The sequence below is a fragment of the Camelus bactrianus genome, chromosome 18, assembly GCF_048773025.1.
Source record: "Camelus bactrianus isolate YW-2024 breed Bactrian camel chromosome 18, ASM4877302v1, whole genome shotgun sequence".
In the NCBI taxonomy this organism is placed as follows: Eukaryota; Metazoa; Chordata; class Mammalia; order Artiodactyla; family Camelidae; genus Camelus; species Camelus bactrianus.
Window position 1 is genome coordinate 6431514 of NC_133556.1, and position 14048 is coordinate 6445561.

The 14048-nt window shown below is 39.8% G+C and overlaps 1 non-coding gene and 1 pseudogene across 1 annotated transcript; one reads left to right on the plus strand and one right to left on the minus strand.

Moving 5' to 3' along the window:
- The first annotated feature begins 2712 nt into the window (after window positions 1-2712).
- On the plus strand, window positions 2713-13381 carry LOC141573877 (cell division cycle-associated 7-like protein pseudogene; annotated as a pseudogene).
- Window positions 4208-4279, minus strand: TRNAV-CAC (transfer RNA valine (anticodon CAC)). The gene has a single exon. It is a non-coding gene; the product is annotated as a tRNA-Val (tRNA).
- Window positions 13382-14048: the final 667 nt, after the last annotated feature.

Sequence of the window (14048 nt, forward strand, 5' to 3'; positions counted from 1 at the left end):
AAAATAGGTGAAGGTGGTCAAAAGGTAGAAGCTTCCAGTTATTAAAAAAATAAGTCCTGGGGATGTAATATACAGCATGGTGACAACAGTTAGCAATATTTTATTATACATTTGGAAGTTGCTAAGAGTTGCTAAGGAAGTAAATCTTGAAAGTTCTCACCACAAGAAAAAAATTTATAACTTTGTGTAGTTAAATAGACTTACTGTGGTGATCATTTCACAATGTATATGTATGTTGAATCATTATGTTGTACACCTGAAACTAATATAATGCTATACCAATTATATCTCAAACAAAATAAAACAAAACAAGATAAACATACTACAAGGAAACTTAAATAACCAACAGAAGCATATTGTCAATCAGGAAAGTATCTTTGGAGACATTAAATATACAGTGCCCATGAGGATAGGGTTGAACAATTTGTATGTTTTAAATGTAAATGTATAAATGCTCTTTGTGTAGTACAGATAGTAACCCTTTATCTGTCATTCATATTGCAAGTAATTTCCTTCATCTGTTTTTTGTCTATTTTGTATTTTCTTAATATCTTTTCCTCGCAAAAGGTAACTTTTTAATGTATAGGATATGGCAAATTTTATTTTTGTGGCTTTTAAGTTTCTCATTTTGATTAAAATAGTTTCCTCAGCTTCCAAATCATACACATAGTCTCCTAAATTTTCCTCTAGAATTTTTAGTTTTTTAAAATGTCTTTGATTTAGTTTTTTAAAAAAAATTTTCTTTTTTTTGATTTAGTTTGTTTTAACATTAAATGTTGCAACATAAATATCTAACTTTATTTTCTGCTGTGGATGTTCAGTTGTGTTATTAAATAAACCATCCTTTCATCAGAATTAAATTCTAAATTTGTTGTATATTAAAATAATTGAATTAATTTCTGAATTCTCCATTCTGTTTCATGGATCTATTGCTTATTCTCATGGCAACACCATACTATGTGGTTTGCTATAGTTTTGTAGTATGTTTCAAAATATGACAAGGTAAGCCTTCTCAATTATTTTTCACAATCTTCTAATATATTCTTAGACATTTGCTCATCTCCATGAACTTTGAGGTAATTGTATTCATTAAAAAATGTTCAATCCTTTAATTAATTTAAATTTTAATTAATTGAATTTTAATTTAATTAAAAATTAAAAGTAATTTTAATTAAGATGTTGGGATTAAGTGTACACATTAATTTTAGAAGACATATTTTTATTGTAAAATCTTTATACCCAAGAACTTGATATATCTTTTCCATTTGTTTAGGTCTTGCTTTATGCCCTAGAATTAAGTTTTATAGATTTCTTCATATGAGATATGTTCTTTCTTGTTAAATGTGTTCCTAAATATTTTTCCATTTGCTTTTCTATTGTGAAAGGAACATTTTTTTTTTTTTACCAGTTTCCATTTCTAGCTGGTTGTTTCAAGAAGGGAGAAAACTATTTATATTATATCCAGCCAACTTATCAAGGCCTCTCATTAATATAGTAGTTTTTTCCTTCACTAACATCTTTGGATTTTCTAATTATACAATTATTTCATCAGCGAAAATTTGGGATATTTAACTTTTTTTGTATTGTATATGCCAAAGATTTGTTTTCATTTTTTTCCTTATTACATTAGTTAAAACACCCCAAACCATGTTGAAATAATAATGGCAGTAATGAGCATTCCTATCTTGTTTTTTATTTCAATAAAATAAGCTAGGGTATTTGATTATTTAGAATGTGTTATGTTACTGTCTATTCCCTTAAATTATTTTTTTAATTGAGAAATATATTATGCATACAAAAAGCATGGGGAAAAAAACCACACACCTGCAGATTAAAGAATAATAGTAATAAAAGAACATCTATGTACCCACCACCCAGCTTAGGAAACTGAATGTCATATACTTTAGAAACCCCCTAGTTGCTTCTCACCAATTGCATAAACCTCTCTCCTCCATGATAACTCTCTCCTGAATTTTGTGTTAATAATTACTTCGATTTTCTCTATAGCATTACTGTACATATATAGACTCCTAATCAAACTATTGTTAGGTTAACCTTTTTTTTCAGACAAAATAGACTTTATTTTTTTTTAAACGCAACCACTATTTTTTATTTTTTGTTTTTTAGTGTCTTTATTGTAGTATAGTTCCTGTACAGTAGACTACATGTATTTCAGATATACACTTTGATGAATTTTGATAGATGTATATACCAATGAAACCACTATGACAATCAAGATAGCTAACATTTCCATTACTCCCAAGAGGTGCAGATTTTGAATACCCAATTTATCCCTTCCCATTCCCTTTAATCCCTGGTAACCATAAGTTTGTTCTCTACGTCTGTGAGTCTGTTTCTGTTTTGTAGATAAGTTAATTTGTGTCCTCTCTCTTTTTTTTTTTAAAGATTCAGATATATAAGCAATATCATATGGCATTTTCCTTTCTCTTTTCTGGCTCACTTCACTTAGAATGATGAGCTCCAGGTCCATCCATGTTGCTGTAAATGGCATTATTTTATTCATTTTTTATGGCTGAGTAGTAGTCCATTGCATATAGGTGTGTATATATTACATCTTCTTTATCCAGTCATCTGTTGATAGACATTTGGGTTGTTTCTGTGTCTTGGCTATTGTAAATAGTGTTGCTATGAACATTGGGGTGTAGATTAACCTTTAAAAAATTCCTATAGAGTGTGTGTGGTGTGCTAGAGTGGGTATTCTCCCATAGCAAGCCAGTCTCCCCTGGCTACATGCTGGGAGAAGGCCTAAGCCCTGTGGGGAAGAATGGAGTTGGTGACTCACTCACAGACCTCTAAAGAAGTAGCTGACATCTTTAATGCCCCCAGTGATGAGGAAGAGTTTGCTGGTTTCCAAGATGATGTTCCCATGGAAATCCTCTCATCAGAGGAGAGCTGTGATAGTTTTGAGTCTCTGGTGTTAGGGAAGCAGGATGTGCATTTCCACTCCAAATACTTCATAGAAGAGCTAAGAATTTTTTTACAGAGGACACTGAGTCAGAGAGGGAAGATTTTGAAGGATTTGCAGAGAGTGATATCTGAATGTTAATAGTAACCCAGAAGTAATGCTCGTGGAGTTAGATTTGAATGATGGTGGTAAAGCATCTTACATGAGTGAGGACAAGGACAATGATGAAGAAAAAGCTACACCTAGAAGAGACAGTTTTGGTCTTTGAGTGTCTTTTCAATTTCCCACCAAGAAGCTGGCAAAAAAATTCTGTTAAGAACAATTATTCTGAACCATCGTTTTCTGGCTCACACTTACAGGACGATTTTTAAAAAAGTAATTCTTGGAAGAAAGACAAGCTGAGGACCTGGGAAGGAAGGCGGAAATTCTGCCTCTGAGTCTGTGGATGACTCCAGGGATGCAGTCTGGCAGAGCTGGAATTCTCTGCTGAAAAGGACCATGAACATCAAGAACAAAGCCATGTTTGCCAGTTATTGGCCAAATTGAACTTGATGCCAGATTTCTTCCCACTCCCAACCCCAAACTCAGTTTCTAAGACGAAAACAGTGAGGCAGGACTTCTCAGAGGGACAGATCATGTGGCGCATGAACCTGGTCCGGAGCGCGCACGTGGGCTCAGGACAGGTTCTCTGTGGAGAACTTCACTGCTAAGTTTGCAGAAGTTCTGCTGTTTCAGAAGCAGGAAGACAATTGAGGGGAAGGGAGGGATGCCAGGGGCATAGACGAAGTCACCGTATATTTTCTTTCCACCTGTGGAGGCTATCACTGAAGAGGACTTAGAGAATGTGGCTGTAACTGTTGGAGTTAAAGCTATGATAAAGTTCTTGGTAACACTTGCCATCAGTGTGCACAGAAGACCATCTATACCAAGACCGAGTGTCGGAACCAGAGCTGCAGTGGGGTGGGAGGGCAGTCCTGCAGGCCCTGCCTGTGGTTCATTTTATGGTTATAATAACATTAAGGAATATCTGAAGAATTTGCAGGAGCAGCTGGTAAAATGCAAATTAAGAGAAAGAAGAACCAGCCTACTCACCATGGAATCCTCCGACAAGACATGCCTTATCATTTGTGCTTAAGATTTTTACAGTTGTGTTTTATACAGAAATTCTTTATAGATCCAAATACTAGTTTTTAAAAATACATTTTTATTGTTTGTTTCTCCCCATTTTGGTGGGTGGGTGGGAGGTAATTAAGTTTATTTATTTATGTATTTATTTTTTAATGAGAATACTGGGGATTGAACCCAGGACCTCATGCATGTGAAGCACGCACTCTACCACTGAACTATACCCTCCCCCACCAAAATACTTTTTTTTAAAAAAAAAAAGATTGGTTTATATGCTTAAAAAGATTTCTCTGGAAGACAGCAAAGGAATCTATATACATGTGTACACAAACCTATTTCTATACTGAATTGTTAAAATCATCTGCAGATGATTAAAAAACACAGTTAAATGGACTTAAAGTTTCAGGAAAGTTCCACAGGGAGCCTTGAATGAGCCACTCTTGCCTCTGACTCTGTTTAATTATTCCTGTTGCCTTGACCTTTTACCTCCCAAGCTTGAGGTCAGGTTTTTACAGAGTTATAGCCCCTTTAGTTTACCTTATCACAAGTGCCCATAGTTCAAACTACATAGTTTAACCTGCCCTGGGTCATTGGAAATGTATATTGAAGAATGTTCCCCTAAATTACAAAGTGCAATTAACCATGGAACTAGAGTTTTATTGTTATTAAGATTCAAATGAAAACTGGACATTTCTGACACTGGAGGCATTGGAAGGCTCCTGGCCAGCAGAAGCCGCTGCCTCTTTATTTAGGGGCCAGTTGCTTCTATATTTTAAAAGAATATAAGGGCTAATTTTAATTTAAAAAGATTCTATTATCTGCAATAACTAAAATCCCACATACGGACTGGAAAACTTCCAGCCATGTTATTTTTGAGGTTAAATGTGTGTTCAGTGGAACTTTGATGAAAAGGTGAGAAATACTGTACTTTTTGGTGTTGTGGGATGGGGGAGTCGAGGGGTACTGGGGAAAGCTAAAAATGAACAGATTCTGAATAGGTTTCCAGTATTTTTCTACATTTGCCTCTATTTCTGCCCCTTCTCTACTTTTCAGAAATAGTGTTTAAAAAAATTAATGCCCATTTAAGTTTCTTAAAAGTTACATAAGCCAGAATATGTTTTAGGCCTCTCAGTAGAATAAATTGATGTGCACGGGAACAGTGATACAATGACAGAGCCTCACTGTGTTCTGGCCAAGGCTGGAGGAATAGGAGTCCCAGCATAAGGGCCATTTTATGCTTTCTAGTAGCAGAGCCACGCCTGCCAGAACCCATTTGACCATCTTCTCTTTGCTCTTCAACCCGAAGGTCCAGATGTAGTTGGGGTCCCTTGTTTTGGTTTTGTACACAGGGCACTTGTAGGTGTGTTTGGATTCCTGTCTGTCCCTGGGTATGGCTTTTGCAAAGATGACTGGCATCACGGGCCTGAACTCCTGGAGGTGGGTGTTAACAATGATTCCTGACGGGGGGTCCAATCTGGTACCTATGGCAAAAACACAAGGGTTGTGTGTTGGTACCAATCCTCTGATTGTTGTAGGTAAGAAAGTTCTGGTTTTGTCACACTAAAAAAATTCATATAAATGGAGTTATATATACTTATTCCTCTGTGAATGGATTCTTATCCTCAGTATTACCTTATTTCTTTTTTTTTAAAATAGACTTTGGCCTTTTAGAGCAGTTTCAGGTTCACAACAGAATTAAGCAGAAATTACAGAGTACGCACATAGTCCTCCCCACCCACACACATATACTCCCCCACCCTCAACATCCCTCATCAATGTGGCATATTTGGTACAATCGATGAACCAACATGGGCACATTATTATCAACCAAAGTCCATAGTTTACACTAGGATTCACTCTTGATGTTGTACGTTCTACGGGCTTTGACAAATGCATAATGACATATAGCCACCACTATAGCATCATACAGAATAATTTCATTGCCCGAAAAATCCCTCGTGCTCCATCTATTCATTTCTCCCTCCCTCCCTCTCCCCAGACCCCTGGAAACCATGATCTTTTTATTGTTTCTATAGCTTTGCCTTTTCCAGAATGTCACTTGGTTGGAATCGTACAGTTTGTAGCCTTTTCAGACTGGCTTCGTTCATTTAGTAATATGTCCTTTAAGTTTCTTCTATGTCTTTGATGGCTTGATAGATCTTTTTTATTACTGCACATATATTTTTAAATTTACATACATGTACTGTTCATTGTTTCTAAGAATGTTTAGAGCTTTAGCTTTTTAAACTTACATAGTTATCAAAGGAATAAAGCCAACCACGAAATAAGAATTAATTCAAAAAGATACATACACCCTGCTATTAACAGCAACATTATTTATAATTGCATCCTAAGTGCACATCAATAGTTGAGTAGATAATGGAGATGCAGCATATAAATATATATGTAATGGAATACAACTCACCCATAAAAAAGGATACTTTGCCATTTGCAGCCCTTCATTCACTTTTTTTTTCACTTCAAAAACCAGAATTTTATAACAGCAGAGACGTTTCCATTACATCAAAAACAACAAAATACCTAGAAATAAGCCTAACCAATGAGGTTACCTATACTCTGAAAACCGAAATGACACAAAGAAATGGAAAGATTTCTTGTGCTCTTGGATTGGAAGAATCAACACTATCAAAATGGCTGCACTACCCAAAGCAATCCACAGATCCAACGCAACCCCCATCAAAATACTTGGAATGTTCCTCACAAAACTAGAATAAACAATTCTAAAATTTATAAGGAACCACAAAAGACCCTGAACAACCAAAGCAATCTTTTGTAGGTCTCTTTTTTCTTCTTTTTGTCCCCCCCCCCTTTTTTTTTATGGTTTGATGACTAGAGAAGATCCTTTAACATTTGTTGTAGAGCTGGTTTGGTGGCGCTGAAATCTTTTAGCTTTTGTTTAACTGTGAAGCTTTTGATTTCTCCATCAAGTCTGAATGAGAGCTTTGCTGGATAGAGTATTTCTGGTTGTAAGTTTCCCCCTTGCATCACTTTAAATATATTGTGCCATTCCCTTCTGGCCTGTAGAGTTTCTGCTGAAAAATCAGCTGATTAACTTATGGGAGCTCCCTTGTATGTTATTCATTGCTTTTTTCTTGCTAGTTTTATTGTTTTCTCCTTATCCTTAATTGTTGGCTGTTTGATGACTATGTGCCTTGGTGTGTTCCTCTTTGGGTTGATTCTGTGTGGTACTCTCTGTGCTTCCAGGACTTGGGTGACTGTTTCCTTTCCCAAATTGGGGAAGTTTTCAGTTATTATCTCTCCAAAAACTTTCTCAGGTCCTTTCTCTCTCTCTTTCTGGGACCCCTACAGTGCAAATATTAGAGTGCTTCATGTTGTCCCAGAGTCCTCTTAAACTATCCTCATTCGTTTTTATTCTTTTTTCTTTTTTTCTGTTCTGAAGTAGTGGTTTCCACTAATCTGTCTTCTAGCTCACTGATCCGTTCTGCCTCCTTTAGTCTATTCTTGGTTCCTTCTAGTGTGTTGTTCTTTTCAGTGATTTTATCCTTCAACTCTGTTTGGGTATTCTTTATATTTTCTAACTCTTTCCTAAAACCTTCACTCTGTGCGTCTATACTCCTCTTGATTTCTCTGAACATCTTGGCCATCATTACTTTAAACTCTTTCTCAGATAAATTACCTATCTCGTCATCACTTATTTCTTCTGGGGTTTTATCTTGTGCCTTGGCCTGGGAGATATTCCTTTGCCGCCTCATACCGTCCATCTTTTTGCGTTTGTGGATTCCTTCCACAGGCTTTGGGATTATTGTTTTCTTATTTCTAGTATCTGCCCCTGGTGGATGGGGCTGGACTGGAGGCTAATGCAGGTTTCCTGGCAGGAGGAGCCAGTGCCTGCCCACTGCTGGGTGAAACTTGGTCCTGGATCTCTGGTGGGTAGGGCTGTGTCTAGAGGCCTTTGTGCCTTAGGAAATCTGATGATGGGTGTGGCTGTGTTCCACCCTGTATGTTGTTTGTCCTGAGGCTTCCCTGCAGGCTGTTGGGTGGGGTTAGGTCTTGGTGATAATGATACAATCAAGGTGTCAGCTTCCAGGAAAGCTCATGTAGATTAACACTCCCAGAATGTCAGACATCAGCTTTTATGTCCCCTGAGTGAGCCACAGCCATCCCCCATGTCTCCAGGAGACCCTGCAAATCCAGCAGGCAGGTCTGGCCCAGGTTCCTATGAAGCACTGTGTCTGCCCTTGGACCTGGTGCACGTGAGTTTCCGTGTATGCTTCTCAAGCGAATGGAGTCTCTGTTTCCCCTAGTCCTGTGGGGCTCCCAGAGCCACTGTCCCCTGGCCTTCAAAACCAGATGTCCTGGGGTCTCCTTCTCTTCTCAGTGCCAAGACCCAAGTTGGGGAGACTGACGTGGGGCTTAGAGCTCTCACTCTTGTGGGAGGGCCTCTGCAACTTAACAAATCTTCAGCTTGTGGGTCGCCCACCTGGGGAGTATGGGGCCCAGTTGTATCACGAGCACGCCCCTCCTACCATCCTGCTGCAGTCCCTCTTTATGTTTCCAGTTGCAGAAGATCTTTTTTGCTAGGTTCCAGTCTTTTTTCGATGGTTGCTTAGCATTCAGCTGTGGTTTCGTTGTAGTCACAAGGAGAGGCAAGCTCGTGGTCCTACCACTCTGCCATCTTGACTGGAACAATATTACCCTGTTTCTTGAGTTTAGGATATGATCTTTCTTTAGGATATGAAAGATCATATCCTACTATCTCTCACTTACTGGTATCAAAATTCTTTCCATTACTCTCTTATCCCTTCTACAAAGTGTCCAGAAGTGACACCCGCTGTTACCATCTTACACCACTCCATATATCGACACAAGACCCAGTGTTGAAGGTATCTTCTTCCAATTGATAGTCATCACTGCTGTTGCTTCTATGAGCATGTTGTCAGATCTTCTCAGTTCTGGGAGGACTTTCCAAACATAACTGCAGTGTCCAATTTCTTCACTACTGGAGTTCCCCTCTTTCACTGTGGATGGTTCTCCAGTATCCTTGGCTACTGGGTTGAGCTCACCAGCACCGCATCTAATCCTCCTAATTCTACCATCACAGGGACAATCTCCATTAGTATGGCTCTGAGAAACAACAAAGACTCAGTAGGGGTTCGATCCTGTCTGCCTGTGTCACTGATGGCATCTTGACTAGGAGAAACTAGGACTATGATCCCAGCTGTGGTAAGTTGTATAATTGTTTGGTATGTTTACTTTCCTTCCTTGGGGGTGGATTATACCCTCCCTCCTCACTGATATCAGGCTTGGTGTCAGACTTGTGGTGCCTCTCCCTGCTGAAGTATTTTACATCCCTGTCCTGTCAAACTCACCTACAGCCACATGACTTGCTGTAGCCAACAAAATGTGGGTGGAAGGGATGCATGTCATTTCTGTAGAGAAGCTTTAAGAGTCAGCTTGTGGTTTTGTTATCTGTCACTTCCCACTGCCTTGAGACTGGCAATGTCCCAGAGAGGGGCTGCTGCATCAGCCTGGATCCTTGAGTAAAGAGCATGGATGTTGAGATGGGCAAGTAGCATGAGTGAGAATTAAACCTCTGCTGTTGTAAGCTACTGAGTCTTTAGGATTTTTTGTTATCTCAGCATAACCTGACATCTCCTGACTGTATACCAATCATTATTGGCTTCCACTTGTCTCAAAGCCAGGTATATTAGCTTTTCATCTGCCAACGTGCAAATCAATGTCCCTTACCCCATCACCATGACCTCAGAGACAACTCTGGTCAGCACTTTGACTCCTACAACCAGATACCATCAGTGACAACTGCAACCACAATTCAGATCATGACGCAGAGGAGAGGATGGTAAGCACATTGGCCTAATGTTCCCAGTCTCCCCTGAGTCACTTCTTGGGGGAGAAGGAAAGACCTATTCCCTGGTCTTATCTTCAACACTTTGTCCCTAATCCTTAACATTTGAGGGATAGTCTTAGGTTGTACTTTTCCTTGATTCACATCTTCCTCCAGGTACTTGTGACAAAGGTGGAAACTTGGAGAAAGGCCAATGATCCTCACTGTTCTTCCATGAATCCCACTTTAATGTCTGTGGAGTGAGGTGCTGGGAAGGGGCCCTGTGGTGAGTGTCACTGATGATTGAACTAATCTCTTCATCCTCAGCCCCCAGTCTTCCTGCCTCTGCCCCTTTCTTCTCTCTAGCAGCCCTCTTGTCCAACTCTGGCTGGGACCATATTCACTTTTGGTCTTGGTTGTACGTGGGCAGCCTCCAGAAGGTCTATATCTGACACATATAGCAGTGCTTTACAGTCCTGATGCTTACAGTGGGGTGAGCAGCTGAGGTTCTTGCTTCTGTGTCTCTTTCCTTCCATCCTCTCCAGCTTCCCCTATGTTGGACTCCAATGTGGAGGGAGGGTATTCTTGGACAGTAGCAAGAAAACTCCAGTAGTCTTAGCTTGACCATATCCCCCCAGAATGGGGTGGGAACTCCCCTGTCTCTGGAGGCAAAGTGGCCACTACTGTAGCTAAGAGTGCAAAGGTATCACCTTCCCTCCCCCTTTTTGGGTAGGCATTCAAGTGACTGTAATACCTTCCACTGAATGATAGTTAAGTGCCATGGGAGAGATATCAGTAGTAAGTACCCTTACATATCAGGAGCGGGAGAAGTCACTTCCTGATCACACGTGGCTTCCTGGTGGAGGAGAGAAAAGCAGTAAGAGATGGGTAGGATTTTCATAGGCTGAGAGAAACACAAAGAGAGATAGAGAAGGAATTCTTGATGTAGGAAACAGCTCAGGCAAAGGCCTGGAAGTAGGAAAGCCCAAGGCAAGGAGACCTGTTGGTTGGAGCAGAAGGAAGTTTGGGCAGTAGAGGGAGATGAAATCAAAAGGATGCATGGAGAGGAATCAGAAAGTCTGAAGCTGGACTTGTAAGGAATGCCAGACATCTGGACATTGTATCTTTTCATTCCTTTGTCCACTTCCCCAACTTGAACAAACTCACTCCAAAGCTAGGGCAATATAATATATCCCCCAGATTGCTGAGCATCTTTTCATGTGCTTCTTGGTCATTCACATATCTTCTTTGGAGAAATGTCACTAAGTCCTTTGCCCATTTTTTTTTGACAATTTAAAAAATTTATTTATTTTTTAACAACAGTATAACATTTTTTATTGATTTATAATCATTTTACAATGTTGTGTCAAATACCAGTGTAGAGCACAATTTTACAGTTATACATGAATATATATATATTCACTGTCACATTTTTTTCTCTGTGAGCTGTGTCCTTTGCCCATTTTTGAATTGGGTGGTTTGCTTTTTTGTTGTTGAGTTTTAGGAGTTCTCTATATAGTCTGGATATTAATCCCTTATCTTATATATGACTTGCAAACATTTTCTCCCACTTTGTGAGCTACCTTTTAACTCTGCTGATAGTGTCCTTTGATGCACAAAATTTCAAAAATCAAAAATTTCCATGAAGTCCAATTTGTCTCCTTTTTTCTTTCATTACCTGTGTCTTTGGTATCCAAGAAATCATTGCCAAATCCAGTGTCATGAAGGTTTTGCCCATGTTTTCTATAAGAGTGTTATTGTTTTAGGTCTTACATTTAGGCCCTGATTCTGAGTTGATTTTTGTATATGACATTAGATAAGGTTCTAACTTCATTCTTTTGTACATGGACATCCAGTTTTTCCAGCACCGTTTGTTGAAAAGACTACTCTTTCCCCAGTGAATGATCTTGGCACGCTTGTCAAAAATCGTTTGACCATTTATGTAAGGACTTACTTCTGAGCTCTCTCTATTCTATTCCACTGCTCTATGTGTTTGTCTTTATGCTGGTGCCACATTGTTTAGATTATTGTAGTTCTGGAGTAAGTTTTAAAATCAGGAAGTGGGAGTCCTCCAGTTTTGTTCTTTTTCAAGAGTGATTTGACTATTCAGAATCCCTTAAGATCTCATATGAATTTCAGCATAGATTTTTCTATTTCTTAAAAAATGTCACTGGGATTTTGATAGAGATAGCATTACATTTCAGAAGCAGCAATCAGTGGATCAGAGCACAGATTCCTGATATTTGGAGTCCGTGGTCCTTTTTGCCTACCCTAGCTCCCACAAGCTGTGTGCAAGCAACTCCAGGAACACATGCATAGCTGCCTGCCATTTGGCTGGAGGGGAATGGGTAGCTGCTGCTGCTGCTGTGCTAAGAGCTAAAATTGATCAAAATTGACTGAAAATTTGAAATGAGCCATCCAGGTCTTCCCCTGGAAGTTTCAAGCATTCAGCAGACTCTAGAATTCCAAAATAGTTACATCAGACAGATTCTGCTAGTGCAATTGTTATCTAGGTGGGGAGATGGATCCCTGGTGTGTCCTACTCCACTGTCTTCCGAATCCTCCTCCAAATTATTTTTTAATTACCCTCAAACACATAATAGAGTCTCCAAGTTGTCAAAGATAAACAAAGCCGGACATTAAAGTGGTAAGGACAGGTTTTAATCAGTAATATGCTATTACAGTGGGAAAAAGAGTCTCACATAAACTGACCTCCACTTTGACTTGCATGGAAGTGACTGGGCGTTTTAAAGGGAGAGTGAGGTTGTAGGCAGGGGAGCAAGCAAGGGCTGGGCAGTGTTGGGAAAGTGAAAAATTACAAAAGAGAGTGGTGGTCCATGTGAAACCCAACCAATTTGCTAACTGGCACTTATAAAGTTAGGCTCCTGCCCTCCACAGAGGCTGGGAGACAGGAGCCCTATCCTGAGGTGTTGGCTGGAACAAACAGTAAACTCTTTTGAGTCTTGAGTTTTCTCAGGCAGGCACTATAAGGAGGCCTGGGGTCATCCTAGGGATGTGGCCCTGAGCTGTTAGAAACTGTGTTCGTGTCTGTTCAAGTCTTTATAGATCAAGGGTGAGGCTTAGTGAAGGAGGGGACTCAGAGGAGCCAGGCTAGAGTTTGGTCAAGGAGGCAACCTTTGTCAAAGTAAAAAGTAAAAACTACAGCTAGAGTCAAAGTTGCCTGACAGTCATTCCCAACCTTAGTTCCTTCATGCTTCTCTGAGCTAATCGTCCCCTGTTGTTGGAGTAGGTGAGCCTCTTTGCAAAATTTGAATGCATTACATATACCTGAATTCATGCGTGCGTGCGTGTGTGTGTGTGTGTGTGTGCACACAGGAGTCATATATGTGTGTATTTTAACAAAATTTCGTCTTCTAGTTTCACTGAATAAAACATTCCAAGAGTCCCGCCATGACCCTACCATATTTTTGACTTGAAAATGGTGGTCTATCATGTGACTTCCATAGTCATTCTAGTTTCCTATGAAGGGCCATTTGCGTAGTTTCCAGCTTCTACTGGAAATGCAATAAACTGGTTGGCTATAAACACCTCCTTGAAGTGCTTCTTGAACACAGAGATGAAAGGTGGAATTACTGGGTCCTTGAGCATGCATTTAAAATTTTAATAGATGCCACAAAATTGCCTTTTTAAAGCAGCCCAACCCACTTACACTCCCACCAGCTGGGTAAGAGTGTTTATTCTTCCCACTTGTCCCAACATGGATAGAATCAAAGTTCCTAATAGTTGCTAATCTTCTGGGTCAAAACTAGTCATTTGATTTGATTATTTCCACTCACCACTTGTCTTTTCCTTTTCTGGGACCCATCCCATATCCTCAGATATTAAAATGACTTCAGATTGAATTCTGCATTGTTCCCTGGCTTTGGAGGTGGGGTCCCCAGAGTCATGCTAAGGGCAGGATGGAGAAGGGGAAGAAGGAGTGGCAGAGTAAGTGAAGAAGTTTTTAACCCCCTCAGCTGCAGCTGGGACTGCAACTTAAGGAGAGGCCCCAGATTCCAGAGTCCAATGTCTTGGCCAAGTGTATTCTCTGTCCAGTTTTGCTAGTTCTTGGTGCGGGAGCAGGGAAAGGGAAAGGCAGTGTCCTAAGAATTGCTCCTAGTGGGCCACACAGACTGGGGGTTGGGCCGCCAGCAGCTTTTCCCAGTTGAT